The following is a 13,697-nucleotide window of genomic DNA, read 5'->3' as shown; positions in this document are numbered from 1 at the left end:
CCACTGCAGAATGCAGACAAGCCATGGCATCTCCTTCCCAGAGCACAATTGTACAGACAACACTCGATGTACACCAGGCAATGTCCATGGTTTGCCCTGCTTAGAAACAACTGAAGAGCCAAAACAGACTCTTGTGCATGGCTCCCCTTCATCTCAAGGTGAGGGAGGGAAGGTGTGCTGCGGCTGCGCTGCGCTTGGACTGCGTCATGTCCGAGGCTCAAGACAGGCTGATCTGCACTGTTCTTTCAGACTTAAAAATATTGGGGAACCTTCAGGCAATTGATTCCTGCATCTGACCTTATTAACGGGACTGGTGTCAGTCCTAGGCAGCATCAGCCATTTGCCAGGATGCATCATTAGCCACGGGGTAGCCACAGGGAGGGGCTGGGGACAGTGGCAGAGCACCTGCTTTGCATGAAGAGGGTCCAGGTTTGAATGCCGGCACGCCCAGGTGGGATGGAAAAACTCCTTCCTGAAACCCCGGAGAGCCTTTGCTGCCAGTCAGTGTTGGCAGCGCTGGGCTAGATGGACCCAGGGTCTGACTCAGATGTAATTAAACAGGGTCAAGGAAATCATGTTGTCCACTCACAAGGTCACTGTTACCTTTTATGTATTAATCTGTGCCTGTTTAAGGGCAAATAGGCAGAGGAAAATCTCACCAGCCCATCCTATCTCATGATTTTATTTAGCAGAAAATGAGAAAAAAAAGGTCTTGTGCACCATTCACCAAGATATTCTCTTGCACAAACCCCACTGAAATGAATGGCAGATGGGCAAGGGCACAGTGATTGCCACAGGGCAGGCACAGGAAAATATAATAATGGATTATGCCCTTTGTTTCCAACCCAAATCTGCTTTCTCCCAACGCAAATCTGCTTGCTTTCCTTCTTGTATATCACCAAATGCTAATAAGTATGCTTTTCAGTAGAGATTATCATAAGCACCTTGCAGTGCCATATCCACCAGACTAGCCTATGGGGTGTTCCCTTTCAGCTGAGTCCACTCTGGACAGTAAAAAGCAAACAACAACAAAACAGAAGAGGTAAATGGTGGAGGAAGTGTATTTTTGTCCTTCAGATCAGTAGATCTGAGCCTGATAGATGTGCCAGGGTAAGAGCTGGCAAAGAGAACCATCTTTAGAAGAGGTCTATATTCTTTATTATGTTCAGCACACAAAATGGCTTCTGCTGCAAGTTCTCTTCACTCTGCTCCAACACACTCTCCTCAGCTACCAGAAGTCGGCCCCTCAGTTGGGGGGTACCACTAGTCTTCAAGGGACAGGATCACCATATACTACAGTCTCCCAGCCTGTAGCGGCTTCTTCCATTGTCTTGCCTTGCTGCAACACAGCAGCACTATCACAAATTTTACTCTTGATATTTTTCGTTTTGTAGCAGTTCCTATTTTGGGGGGTAAGCATTCTTTATTTTTGAATATCCATTATTTTTATCTTTAAAAATAATAAAGAAAAGTTATAAATAAAAACGGTATACAGCTGATCTCTTGCAGATTATGGCGTTATTTTATTATTATTTATGTAGCGCTTGCAGTGTTTACAGCATTTGAAGTGCTCAGTGCTCGCTGACTCAAAGCAAAGCTGTGTTCCACTGCTTTTTACCTGGCGCTATGACATCGAAGTGGAAATTGAAAAGGAAACATACTTTAAAGCTAATTGAAGGAAGATTGTTTTTGTAGTTAGTACCCAAACAACCTGTAGAACTTTGAAAAAACAGGTCATAGACACTTGCTTTCTTCCACCCTTGCTCCCTGCAGACAGTACATTCAAGAACGGCAGCCACTGAGCTCGGCTCCATGCTCCGCTCAGCTCAGCTCCGCGCCCTCCTCAGCTTGACACCCCAGGCGACCACCCAGCTCACCCACTCCTAAGGGCGGCCCTGCCATCTGTCGATTAGGTTGGAGAGATCTTACGATTTCCCCTTTGCTGCTCCTTGACCCACTCAAACGGACCCACTGCTCCAATGTAGTCCCTGACAAAGTCTTGAGGATCCCATACGCACAGGATTTTACCACTGCGTGCAAAGTCAGGATGATTCTATCCATATACTCTGAGGGTCCTTGACTGCAAGAGTCAACTCATAAATAATTTTTCTTCTTAATGAAATATACTGGAAAGGCTCCCACCACTTTCATATACTAAGCGCTGTGCTCTTCAGAGAATGGTGCTGACATCAGGATTGTTATCCTTTACATCTCCCCATAGAGTAGACCAAGGTACTCCCTTCATAAATCTCAGGCTTTGTATATGAACTAGAAATTTCCTTGAACTGCCTGAAATATCTAATTCATCTCTAGGCCACATCCCAGGAGAGTGGAAATCACCCTGCTCTGGTGGTACTCATGAATGGTTCCGTTTCGTCCAGGTTTGGAGGGTGTAATGATGGGCCTACTGAAGCTTGTCCAGTCATTTCAATACTGCCCCCTTTATACTGGCTACAGTCTGTGGTAGCTCTGCCCTTCCTGGCATCTCCTGCACTTCTACAGCTATGGTTAGCTGCTGGGGTTTCTCTCAGCTTGCTGAATTTGCCCGTGTTGTGTAGCTGGTGGCAGAAATTGGTCACTTCAGACACCATGCTTCATGAACCGAGCTGAGGCAAGTCTGGCTTTTCAAAGTGCCTTATTTCAACCAAGAAAACAAGGCTGTCCCTTCCAGCTGGCATCTTTTCCAGTGTTTGTTCCTTTTCTACTCCAGGTCCTTTGTTGGTGGAACACATTATCGTTCCACTGATGGCAACAGGCCAGCAGAGGGCACAGGGCAGATGTATGAGAAATTTGTTTCAGTTCGTTTTTTATCAGGGTTTACCCAGTTCGCGCCTTCCAGATCGAACATGTACTTGGACACAATTTGTGGTGGAAGTCTGTTCCTTTCTGAGCTTGCAAAGTGACTCGCAGACAAACCCCCTCCCCAATGTATTCAAGAGCATGCATACATTTGAAAAATGTGCATGGAAAAATGCGTACTTTTGAAAAATGCACACAAATATGCTTTAATCAGTGGGAGAAGAATGCATACATTTCAAAGATGCACAAAACTGATGTGTACATTTGGAAAAGTACACATGAAAATAGCATTAATTTTCATGCAAAAAGAAAAACAAAGCTCACAATCTGATTTAGACTCGAGTCAGAATGAGCTTTGAGACAGAATTTGGAGAACTTTGGCACATTTGCTGATTCACACATCCCTAGAGTCCGTAGGAGATGGTGGGCATGGCTTCCAAAATATTAAAATCGGCCACAGTGTTCATAGATGGCAGGAAGACATTTGAACCCAGGCAGATGCCAAACCTTTGGCCAAAGCATCATTTCACAACATTATTTTATACAACCCAGTTCAGGGGCAGCAGGGTTCAGACTGGCTCATCAGGTGGCAGCACCACTGGCAGGAGGAAGAAGCACGTGTGCAACAGCCCAGCATCCTCTTGCGCCAGGGGTCAGGTGATACTGGAGGGCCAACCCAGTACCACTGCCTGTTTAAAAGCTCCCAGGTTTGTGATTTCTCTCAGGCTGGGAAATGTGTTGCCAATGTCAGCTTCTGCCATGCCAGACTACCCAGCTTCATCCTGGCGGGCTCTTGTTTGCCAAAGATACTTGCCCACCCAGATGCATCTCAGAAACAAACGGTGGACTCAGTAAGATCCCCATAGCCAGGAGGGGGGAACATTAGCACCCCATGTAGTCCCGCACCTCTCCCCCTTGTTCTGCAAAAGCGAAATAAACCGTGCCCAATAAGCAAACAGATGTTGGGTGTTTCCACTCTTTTTTATTGAGCCTTAAAATGTGTTCAGCACCTTAATAGAGGCCAAAACTAAATATCTCTTGCAAGACACATGGTGTTTTGAATTTGATTGGAGGTGCTCAAGCCCTTTGCCCTGTGCCATTTCCTGGCTTAAAATCACCTTTCCCCAGCCACTTTTCTCCCTGAAGGAGAAAACATGGGCCCAGGAAGTTTTTCCCCATAGCTGGAAAAGCAGCTTCACAGGAGGCAGAACATGGCTTGTTGGAGAACACTTAAGCATAAACACACTCCGCTGTTATGGTCAAATTTAGAAATTCCTGTTTCAGTTAAAACAAAATATTTGGGTGACACTCCACTTGTCTCTCACATCCTATCTAGTTTGGCCCTTAGTTTATCAATTGTTACTTCCATCCTAGGGCCTTTTCCACTGCTGAATCATTGCTTTTTTGCAACATGGGAAGTAGAATTAGAACAGATATTCTGAACAAGCACGTACCATAGGCCTACATTATCTAACACAGGTTCCTTCCAACATTAATTCAAAGCTTCTGCTTGCAGCTTCAGCCTCTTTTATTGCTTTCTGCTGAGGACAGCTAGGTGATTACTGATGAGCTGCCTGTTAACTGCCTCTTGGACAGCTTAATTTTACAGCACAATCCTATGCATGTTTACTTGGCAGAAAGTCCCACTGTATTATCAGTGAGACTACTTTCAGGTAAGCATGCACAGAATTGCAGCCTTTGTGTTAATGTTTCTGTCTTACAGGGGGAGGGGGGTTAATTACGAATTTTCTTTCATTTTTGTTTGTATTTTATGTTTATATAGTGAAATAGGAGATCAGTAATTAAAGCTCTTCCCCAATAAGGAATGACTTTAAGCAGCAATTAAGAGAGGTTTTTTCAAGGGGCAAATAAAGGGCCATTAATCTGTAATCCTGCTGCTGACCTGAAGAGAAAGAAATAAAACAGGCAGAATTTGCAAACAGGAAGCTTTTAATTAAAGTCACAGTAACCCTGAAAAGCCTGTCAAAAGCACTTTGCCTGAATACACTGAGCAGACTAGTTCTGCAATTGTATTCTACATTTTTTTTAAATGCCAGAAATCAGGTCTGGAAAAAAAACAGGGGAGGTAAACACAGAAAACACTGGAATGCAACTATTTGGCAAGGACACTGTCTGGCTTCTCAGAAAAAAGCAAGTGAACGAAGGAAGGCAATTCTGGTCTAAATGGCTAGTGGGGAAATAACCAACTGGGAGTTTTCATTTTTAGACACAGCCCCAGCTTCAACTTAGGGTTGCCTTTTTTAGAGCAGGCATTTGCTCTGGGCTATGTCCTTTCAGTGTGATTCTAAGCAGGTTTTCTTAATGTGATTTTCTCCTTCCTAATAAGCATGTTTGGGATCACAGCAGCCCTAACTGACCAGCCATGACAAGTGTTCCAGCCCCAGAAGAAGTTGTCTGCTCAACAGAGACTTGGCTTATGCTCCATCCTACACAGCTGCCTCTGCTTGAGCGTTCCATCGCAGAGCCCCAGTAACTCGGCCTGCCTTTCTATCCCATCCCCAGCACATGCAGCCTGTCTTGTAAATGCTGCAGTAGGAACTGATGCTGAGCAAATCACTTGCACATTGTTTACAATAACTTAACTGACCAAGAGGGCTCCCTGGAGGTCTTTCAATGAGCCACAAGGCCAGGCATGCTCTGGTGAATCCTTTGTTGTTACCCTCCTGAAGGTCACAAAGAGGGCTTTCACAGAGGCATTTGCTCTGGCTTTCACATTTCTTGCATCTGTGCAAAAACCTTATGCAGCCCTGCATTATGCATGATTACGTATGCTTACGTGAGGATGGTTTGTGCTCTTAATTATCCATCCCCACCATCTTTATTTTAAGAGTATCGGGGGTGGGAGGCAGCTTACAGAAATGCTCTTGCAGGGAAAAGAGGCTGTTGACAATCTTGCTCAGGGAACTGGTGTGAGGAGAGGGAGATGAATGGGAAAGAAAAGTAAGGCAAAGTTGCTAGGAGAAAAGCTTATATAAAGAGAAGTGTCAGGGCTCAAGCTGCTTCCTGGCCCCTAATTCCAGTGCATGTGAGCAAGTTAAGTGGTGAGGTATTTTGCACATGCTCGGAGACACTCTTTCCCAGCCCCCTCTACACATTGAAGATAAAACAGAGCCAGGAATTGGTGTGCTGGAGAAGGCCAGGTAGTTAATCCAGATGTCTTTTAAGTTGGGCTGCTTCCAAACAAGGTGAAGGCCATCACACTCCCTCATTCCCAGAATTTTACAGGGATCCAGATGACATCGTCATCTACTTGTAGCCTTCCCATTTTTTCCCACTGCCTCATCCATCTTTTTTCTTACCACTGAAAATCCTTTTAAGGAAAAAAAATCAGAATGGCTGCACAAGGCCTTCCAGTTGGTAGCTCTGGGATCCCTCTGCCTGGAAGCACCCTGTGTTTCCAGATCCCTCCACTGGGGACACCTCTGATGATCCCTGAGCCAGGATTGTCTTACCTGGGAGGTCTCTTGATCCCTTACTCCACTAGAAGTGTGGTCAGGGGTGGGGGAGCTTCCGAAAGGTCTCTTGGGGAGGAGGAGTGCTGGAATCTTTGGGGTGAAGTGGAGTGTCTGCATCAGCCTCCCAACCATGCAAGGCCCTCCTCGGGATCCCAGCTGCAGGAGGAGCGCACAATCGGAGAGCATGCGTTGCTGCTGTAGCTCAGGCCTCCAACACGCCAGCATGCCGCCTTGTCAATGCCTTGCAACTTCATTGGAGGGGCAGCAGAGTGAGCACAGAAGGCTCTGATGGGCTTTGGAGTCTACTTCTGTGCTCCATGGCAGTGACCCTGGCACTGGACCAGCCACCTGGAACTGGCTTCCTTGTACGATCTCTTGCTGTTAGTTTCTGTCGGCTTCACATTAGTCCTTGCTAGACATTGCACAGCACCTTGTGGACTTCTCAGCTCAGCCAGAATACCTCAAAGGGTGGGGAGATGCAGAAGCCAATCTTTGGAGAGGAGAACCAGTAGTTCTGAACAAAGAAGGTAAATTCTCAAGCCAGCCCCCTGACTGGGGAGAGGCTCCACCCCCAGTTTCCCCCTGCACCTCCTTTTGCCTCTGGTCGCCTAAACGACAGTGGGAGAGCTGCTGGCCTTGCCCCATGGGGGCAACAGCACATTTCCCTCCAGCATCCCTTGTGCTCCACTCCTATTTCCGTGCCCTTCCAGATGGCCAGAAGGGAATGGCACACTTCCCTCAGAGTCAAAGCAGTTCAAAGAAACACATGGATTCACCTCTAACCAGTTGTGGGGCTCGAGAGGTGGGGGTGGGCAGAGATGCACACTGCAGCTAGTTAAAAGAATGGCGGGACTTCTTCCCAGTTTATTGCAGTGATGCTATGCAGCCAATGGAGGGTGAAAGATGGGCCGGATTTGGGGTTACCAAAGTACCCCTAGGGGGAGTGTGGCTGGGGTCATAAGGGTGGGGTACAAAGGACAGCACATGCCCAGAGGAAGAGGGATGCTATACTAAGGTCAGTCAGCCAGGCCACCAGTCTCAGAAGGCCGGGCTCCGGTGCAGGAACAGCAGGCGCACGTCCCCCCTGGCACACTCAGCAATGCTGAGGCGGCTCCAGTGACTTGGAGAGATCGCCCCTCCCCAGGCACCTCTCTGGCCTTTGCTCCTCAGCACACGTGCTGCCCCAGGACCGGCTTGTCAGCGTTCCTCGCCATGCTCCCGGGGGGCTCCGCCAGCCACCACGTCTGATACCAGGAGAAACCTCCGACTCCACACCCACTGTGTCAGGCCTCCGGCTTCAGTGCAATGGGAACACAAGAGCACGGGGAGCTGCCTTATGCTGAGTCAGACTGTGGGTCCATCCAGCCCAGTATTGCTGACACTGACTGGCAGCAGCGGCTCTCCAGGAGCTTTTCCATCCCTGCCTGGCGTTGCCGGGGATCGAACCTGGGGCCTCCTCCATGCAAAGCAAAGTGGGGGCTCTACTACTGAGCCACGGCCCCTCCCCCTAACGTGGACCAGCCTTAGCTCCCTTTCAGCCCCACCTCGCACTTTTGGGACACCCCGCCTCCTGACCAAAAAAGCAACCAGTGGCGGGGGGGGGGGGGTTGCCCACAGCAGGTAACAAAATCCTTTGCATACTCTGTTGGGGCCATTTTGCTTCTTGGTTAAGGAAGCGTGTGTAGCCTCAGATCTCCCATCACCTGCGCCAAGTCTGAATCCTGCCCCTTTTCCTCCAAGCAAAGCCTAGAAGGAGACCACAGCCTAAGATCCTGCTCTGTTTCCTCCAGAAAGAGGAAACCGGGGAAGAGAAGAAAACCAATAGCCCACAAGCCTCATGAGATTGCAGACGAGGGGACACGTTCCAAACGGCCTTATTCAAATTCCATCAACTGGTGACCTAAATCAACCCCAGGCAGGCCGTGGGTTTTGAGTTGATCTGTTCTTGCTTCTGTTTTTTTCTTAACGAGCTCTCTGGAGGGAGCTCCCATGGTATAGATCTCACTGCAGTGTCTATAATTAACCTCCCAGACAGAATCCACTCCAGCCATCCAAAGCTTCTATAGTGGGAAAGATCCATTCCTTGGAACAGGGTTGCCACGGTGCTTACTGCGCCTTCGAGAGACAGACACCTGCAGGGCCCCTTTCAGCGATGAACACAAGAAGAACCTTGCTGGATCAGGCCAAGGATCCACCTAGCCCAGCAACTTGCCTCCATCAGTGGCTAGCCAGATGCTTCCAGGAGCAGGAAGGCAAGAGGGTTCAGAGGCAGGCTGCTTATAAAGGGCCAGGTGAAAGGAAGCCAAAACCTTTCATTCATTATTACACAACAGATAATAGGCTCTTTATATTGATCTGCCCAGTATCCCAGGAGACTTTGACCTCTGCCTGGACCAATGTCAGTATGGGAAGGTTAATGTGGATGCTGACACACTCGGACACATTCCCTCTTCCCCAAGCTGGGGTAGTAGCCCTTGCTACTCATGCGCTCACTCCCTCGTCAGTAGCATCGCTTGTTAACCAAGGCTCTCGCAAGGTGACCAGTACCTTGAACCTGGTTGACTGATGGAACCTCTGGACAAAAGCCCCTTGTACTCCAGCAACCGCCAGCTGCACCCTTTCCAAATGGAGAAGGTTGAAGAAACAGAGGCATAGCTACTTGGCGCGCGCGCACGCACACACACACGCGCGCGCGCGCGCGCGCGAACGAACCTCACTGAGCGGACCCAGGTGTTTTTTAAATTATTATTGTTGTTATTACTTCTTATTATTGCCTGAGAGGAGGCAGCGAGGGCAACGTGTTGGCATCTCATTTCCTGCGGCTACAGGCAAAGAGGAGGAAAATCCGCAGGGGGCTAAAGATGAGGACGCGGCAGCAGAGAGCAGAGTCTTGCAGGAGAGGTGCCTTGCCAGCACTTCTGAAGCGCTCCACCCATTCGACAGACCGGAGAGACCCTGGCCATGTCGGACACAAAGCGGGGAGTTTGCCTGGCCCCGGACGCAGTGCCGCCCCAGCCCAGGCCCTCGCCACACAGTGCCACGGACAGAGCCGGACTGCCTGCGGCCAGCACCCGACAGCAACAGCGAGCTGGGTGTGGGCTGTGGGGAAAGAACGAAGGCTCTGCCACGGAAGATGCCCAGCTTTGCAGTGCGGATGGACGGGGCAAGTAAGTGGCGGAGCGGGCGGAGAGGTGCGTAACGCGGCCCCAGATGATCATCCCCACCACCCCACTTGGGATGCCCGCCGCCCGCCGCGCGGCCCCTTTGGCCCTGCCCCTGCGCAGGAAGGTGCGCCCCCCCAGCCGGGGCGCTTCGTGGCAGACCCGCGGAGATGCTGGGCGCGCTGGTGCACCGGGGCTTCCTTTGGTGCAAAAAGCACGCCCCGGCTCCCGATCGGTCCGGCTCCCGCGCCCTCCTGCCCGCCGGCGATGGCAGAGACACCCACCTTTCCGCCGACGAAGAGGCGAAGCCGCGGATCCCGGGAAGACGCGCTGCTGAGCACGGAAGACTCTCGCGCCAGGCTTCCGCAGAGCCCGCCGAGACCAGAGAGGGGACTGAGCGCGTCTCAGCCCAGCGACGGGAGCCTTGCTGCTGCAGCTGCTGCTATCAGTATAAAATGCATCACAAAGACCACCATAGACCACTGCCCGCCCCCTCCCCTCCTTCTGCAACATCTGTGACGTCTGCAGTGCAAGGAAGCCAGGGCAGATTAACCCTTGCCGTGCTGTGCCAGGCCCTCTTCCCCCCTTCCCCCACACCCAGCCAGCAACGGAAGCTTGGGTTAAGGATCTGGAGAATCGGGAGGCACCAAGAGGTCATCCAGTCTAGCCTCCTGTCCCACAGGATCTCTGCACGTAGCAACCACATATGAGAGGCTTGGTTAAATGCAGAGCTGGGACCTTATTCCAAGTCAGTGTTCCACCTGGAGGCATATGAAATAATAAAGAATGTGATGCCCTTGAGCATGTGCAGAGGGCCTTTCCTGTATTGCTGAGTGACCCTAACGAGCCCCTCAAATGTTCTTCTGCTTCAGAAGGCCAAGTAGACCCTTTGGCAACTCTTGTCATCTTAGCAATGAAGTGCTGGCTAAAATAAATTTGAGTTTCCATATATGTGGGAAGCAGGACTCTAGACTAGAAGGGCCTTTGGCCCTGATTCAGCAGAGTTCCTCTCATTTTATTTATTTATTATTAAATTTATTAATCGCCCATCTGGCTGGTCACCCAGCCACCCTGGGCGATGTACAACACACCATAAAACAATTTAAAACAATAAAATTCTACCATAAAATTTTTTTAAAATACCCTAACCCACCCCAAATGCCTGCCTGAACAACCACGTTTTTAATGCACGATGGAAGCTCATTAAAGAGGGGGCATGATGGAGTTCCCTAGGGAGGGTGTTCCACAGAGTGGGGGCCACCACAGAAAAGGCCCTCTCCCTCGTCCCCACCAGTCTAGCTGTCCTGGCTGATGGGACAGACAGAAGGCCATCCGAGGCTGATCTTGTTAAGTGGCCTGTCTGGTGCTGCTGGAGGCACTCCTTAAGATAGGCTGGGCCGGAACCATATAGGGTTTTAAAGGTCAAAACCAACACCTTGAATTTGGCCCGGAAAACAACTGGTAACCAGTGCAACTCCTTCAGCACTGGAGTGATGTGATCTCGCCAGCGGCTGCCTTTAATCAGGCAAGCCGCCGCGTTCTGTACCAGCTGCAGTTTCCGAACCGTCTTCAAGGGTAACCCCACGTAGAGCGCGTTACAGTAGTCTAAACGAGAGGAGACCAGGGCATGTACTACCGATGGGAGCAGATGGTCGGGAAGGAAGGGGCGCAGCCGCCGTATCAGATGGAGTTGATACAGCGCTGTCCGGCTCACAGCTGACACCTGAGCCTCCATGGACAGCTGGGAGTCCAAAATGACCCCCAGGCTGCGGACCTGGTCTTTCAAGGGTAGCCGTACCCCATTCAACACCAGGTCAACATCCCCCAGCCTCCTCTTGTCTCCCACCAAAAGTACCTCGGTCTTGTCAGGGTTCAGCTTCAGCTTATTCCTCCCCATCCAGCCACTCACCGTCTCCAGACATTTGGACAGGGATTCTACGGCCAACCTTGGTGAAGATTTGAATGAGAGGGAGAGCTGCGTGTCATCCGCATATTGATGACACTGCACCCCAAACCTCCTGATGATAGCCCCCAGCGGCTTCACATAGATGTTAAATAGCATTGGGGAGAGGATGGAACCCTGTGGCACCCCACAAGTAAGTGGCCACGGGTCCGAAACCTCCTCTCCCAGTGCTACCCTCTGGTACCTGCCGGAGAGGAAGGACCGGAACCACCGCAATACAGTGTCTCCAATGCCCAACCCCTCCAGGCGGTCCAGGAGGATACCGTGGTCAACGGTATCAAAAGCCGCTGAGAGGTCGAGGAGAACAAGGAAGGAGCATTCACCCCTATCCAGAGCCCTCCTCATATCATCCACCAAGGTGACCAAGGCCGTTTCTGTCCCATGCCCAGGCCTGAAGCCCGACTGAAATGGGTCTAGATAATCAGTTTCTTCCAAGTGTGCCTTCAACTGCACCGCCACCACCCGCTCAATCACCTTGCCCAAAAATGGCAGATTTGAGACTGGGCGAAAGTTGTTCAGAACTTGGGGATCCAAGGAGGGCTTCTTTAAGAGCGGTCTTATCACTGCCTCCTTGAGGGCTGATGGCATCACTCCCTCTTCAAGGGAGGCGTTCACCACCGCCTTGATCCCCTCACCCAGTCTCTCTCTGCAGCTCATAATGAGCCAAGATGGGCAAGGATCAAGTAAGCAGGTGGTTGGCCGTACCGATGAAAGCACCTTGTCCGCTTCATCAGGAGGAAGAAGCTGGAACCGATCCCACAAAACCGGTTTGCCACAGGCCGCCTCTTGCTCACTAACTGTATCCACAGTGTGCAGAGTAACACACCTAATCTGATCAATTTTATCTGCAAAGTGCCTTGCCAAGGCCTCACAGGAGGCCTTAGAATGCTCCAGTGGTTCCGGAGCCACAGGACCGACCAGGCTCCGGACCACTTGCAACAGCCTCCTGGGACAGCACTCTGCAGACGCGATGGAGGCAGCATAATATTCCTTTTTTGCTGCCTTCACCGCCCCGTGATATGCTGAAGATACAGCTCTAGCCCGTGTCTGATCGTCTTTGGAGCGAGACTTCCACCACCGGCGCTCTAGCCGTCTCACCTCCTGTTTCAGAGCTCGTAACCGCGGATTGAACCATGGTGCAGTCCGAGCCCTGTTCAGGGGGAGAGGGCGTTTCGGAGCCACCCGATCTAATGCCCCAGTGATTGCGGCATTCCAGCCACCCACCAGGGTCTCGACCGAGTGGCCGTTGGCATGCCCCAGAGAATCCCCAAGCGCGTTCAGGAATCCATTTGGATCCATAAGACGCCTGGGGTGGACCATTTTAATGGGTCCTCCACCCCTGCGGAGGGGTTGTGGAACCGAGAAGTCCAACATCACCAGATAGTGATCTGACCATGACAAGGGGGTGGTGGATATACCCCCGACTTCCAGATCACTCCCCGCTTCTCCAGAAACAAACGCAAGGTCTAGTGCATGACCGGCTACATGGGTGGGCCCAGTTAGAATATGGTGCAGCTCCCAGGAGGCCACGGTCTCCATGAAGTCCCAAGGTGCTCCTGTGAGGATGGCCTCCGAATGTACGTTGAAGTCCCCCAACACCAGTAAGTTAGGGGACTGTACACGCACATCAGAGACCACCTCAAGCACCTCGGCCAGGGAGTCCGTCGTGCAGCGGGGTGGACGGTACACGAGCAGAATCCCCAGACTGCCCTTCGGGCCCAACCTCCAAACTCTCATGGGTTTGGCCAAAGCCCATGTGGTGCATGAAATGGATACAACGCTGTGCTCAGTCTCTCGAGGCCTGGGTTCAAATCCCTACTCAGTGGTGAAGCTCATCATACAGCCTTTGGGTGAGATGACAAGAAAATGAGCGCCAGGAGACTTTTTGCACCCTATGAATGTAGCCCTTGGTGTGCTTGTGTGATCAGGCCCTGGCCTGGAAAGGTCAGCCTGTTCACTCCCCACAAGGCCCAGGTCTGATGTCTTCAGCCCTCTTACCCATCTTGGATCATCTGAGAGGGGGAGGCATGCAGTGGGGTTAGTTAGATAGGGGACTAGATGGGTTGGCACGGCCCTGCCCACCTCTCTCTGTGGCCCAGGATGATTGGCTGTGCTGGCTGGGGATCACTGGCAGTATTGTGCATTCTGGGGGGTTTTGCTGCGCAGTGTGGACATTCCAGTTAACCGTTGTGGCTAATATTCTGCATAAATTTGTCTCATCCCCCTTTAAAGCTATCTGAGCTAATGGCCTGATATCGACACATCTTGTGGCAGGAAATTCCTTATGTATGAAGGGCA

This window comes from Heloderma suspectum, chromosome 10 (assembly GCF_057233095.1).
Source record: "Heloderma suspectum isolate Gila_16-S chromosome 10, 16-S_ref, whole genome shotgun sequence".
In the NCBI taxonomy this organism is placed as follows: Eukaryota; Metazoa; Chordata; class Lepidosauria; order Squamata; family Helodermatidae; genus Heloderma; species Heloderma suspectum.
The sequence above is the reverse complement of the archived record's forward strand: the minus strand, read 5'-3'. Positions refer to the sequence as shown.